We start from the raw sequence: 2,794 nt of genomic DNA on the forward strand, positions 1-2,794 counted from the left end.
AGAGAAGAGAAGAGAAGAGAAGAGAAGAGAAAAGAGGAAAGAAGAGAAGAGGAAAGAAAAAAGAAGACTGCTATGATGTTAGAAGGTCAAGTTCACAAATATTTTAGGAACCAGGACAGGGAGCTGAGGGCTGGCCAGATGGGGTTAGGGCAGATCACCAGAAAGCCAGTGAATTTGTAGTGGGCCCCTTCCTCTCCCAACTGGGTATCAAACAGGCTTCTTTAATATTATTTAATTCAGAGTAGAATGCCCAGACATGGGTCCTCATTTTCAGAGGAGTACCATTAATTTCAGCTGTAGTATCCAGCCTGGTCAGAGACAAAGAAATCACTGGGTCTTGAAGAGAAATTTGTAACTCATCCTGAGGAAGGGAAGAAGTAGATGTCCTCGGGCTATGAAAAAGTGGAAATTTTCCCCGTGCAGCTTTCTTTGTCAGTTTCTGTTGAGGTCAGGCCCATTTCTCTGGAGAAGACTTGTCTGTCCACTTGCACCAAGCTGATTTTTTCATGCTTCTTTTCCTCTCAGCTGATCTTAGGGTAGCTGTCAGTGTCCAGGATGCTATGCTGGCTTTGGTTTTTCTTACTGCTTTATTGTATGACAAAGCAAAAAGAAACTGGCATGGCGGCTCATGCCTGTAAGAGTAGCACTCTGGAGATGGTCACCCGGGGTGTAGTGACTGTCTCAAAATCACACAAACAGACACAAAAACCAAAATGACTACATTAGTAAGGTAGTGATGTTTCCCTTTTGGCAGGCTGTCATCACCTGCCATGACGGTAGCCCTGGGAGACCCTGCTTGTTGTTGGTTCCAATGTTTATATGGTCAAGGAGCCTCCAAATGTCTGGATTAGATGTTCTATAGGATATGCTGAGAGTCAAATCTTAGTTATATTTCATTAAAGAAGAACTTAATGGGAATAGCCCCTTCTAGATTGCATTCCTTTCTTCCTTGGATTTAGAAAGAGCCACATACATTGCTCTCTATCCATTAGTTGTTGCTCTTAGCTTTCAGAAAAGGTTGTGGAGCACCAGTTTTGGAATTTTTCTTCTGTTGCAATCTGAACAATGCATATCTAGAAGCCCAATATTGACTGCTCCTTCCTGAACAGAGTTTCTCAAAATGTAAGCACTGACTACTCCCTTCAGGACTTGGCACCACTTGACTTTCCACCTGTGAGTGAGAGGAAACTTGTGAGCACCCTGGACTCAGGAGCACATCATATTCTGTGAATCAAGAGAGTATGGGGATCACTTTCCCTGGGAAGTCATTGAGCAGTTCTTTTCTTCTCTACTCGTTCCATTAGAATTAAAGGATGATCTCCTTGAATTTGCCACTGAGAGTGAAATATTGGTATAGAGGTAGCCACAGGCCAGTATTTAACAGATCTGTTTCAACCCCAGGCCTAGAGATGGCCATAGACTTATACTGTACTGGGAGGGTGCCTACTATCAGGAACAATGGACAAGCAAGCACTGCTGGGTTAAAACTCTAGCACTCTAGAGGGCAACCTGATTCCCTCCAACATACTCAATTTTTACCATTAAGTATGCCCATACCTGTGTTTTAGTTTGTTTTTCCAGAATTCTCCATTAATGTGGAATTTGATTCACCTCCTCTGACTTTTGGAGGAAACCAGTAAGGCCAAAGGCAAAGAATCCTGTCTTCAAATATAGAGCATTTTTTGTCTGTCTCTCTTTTCTTCCTTACATCTCATTGGGTAGGAAGTTTCTGTTGTGGTAACTTATATTTTGGTGTATTATTGCTATTTTCTTCTCTGAGGTAAGTTAAGCTTAAATAAACTAACTCTGAAACTTGCAAAATAAAAATGTTTCCATAACATTTATTTTGCTTTTCTTTCTGTTTTTGAGGTAGGATCTGGCTATGTGGCTCAGACTGGCATTAATTTCCTATATGGCTGACACAGACCTTAAAGTCGAGAAGTTCCTGTTGCCTCAGCCTCCTGAGTGCTGCTATTACAGGCAGGTACCACCATGCCTGGCTCCCACACGATTTTAACCACTTAAGTCTAATGACTATGCACTTCACTTATCCCTGATCAGTGTTTGGATCTTGATCTTTGGAGTCAGCCTGTGGGCTCAGAAGGGGCGAGTTCTTTGGTGGTTCCATAAGCTTGACGGCTTGCTCATCTGGTTGGGCTTAATCCTCTATCTTCTATTGCAGATGATCACATTTCAGATACAACTTTGTCAGTGGATATTTTGAGAGTTGTAAAGTTCATTTGAATCTATAATGAGCAGGAAAAAAAAGCCATTTGAAAACGTTATAAATGTAGTGTTTGTCCTATCTGTCCACACTCTCTCACCACCTATATTTTGTCCCTTTCCGACTGAATTCTTTGTTTGTGACATGGTCACACTTTGTAGTCCAGGCTGAACTCTAACTCGCTATGTGCCCCAGGTTGGCCTCAGACTTGAAGTGTTTTTCCTGTCTCAGGCTCCCAAGTGCTGGGCACCACACCCAGCTTTCTGTCTGCCTCTTAGTGGAAGGGTCATAAAACTTCAATTTCTGCCTCCCTTACAAACAAACTCCCACAGTGGAGGGATGTGTGAGACTTTGCCTTAAACAAAGCCTTGGACCTCATCTATAAATCATATTTCTAACCAGTCCAATTGTATCTACAAGTAATAGCTGCAGTCCAGCTCCACTCTAGGCCTATGGGAGCACAACAGGCAGTAATTAGAAGAATCTAGAGGTGTGTGCTTGCGGAGGCTGAGGAATCCATGGAGATGGCTAGAGGTGTGTGCTTGCGGAGGCTGAGGAATCCATGGAGAT

Source organism: Octodon degus, unplaced genomic scaffold (genome assembly GCF_000260255.1).
Source record: "Octodon degus isolate 3935 unplaced genomic scaffold, OctDeg1.0 scaffold00012, whole genome shotgun sequence".
Lineage (NCBI taxonomy): Eukaryota > Metazoa > Chordata > Mammalia > Rodentia > Octodontidae > Octodon > Octodon degus.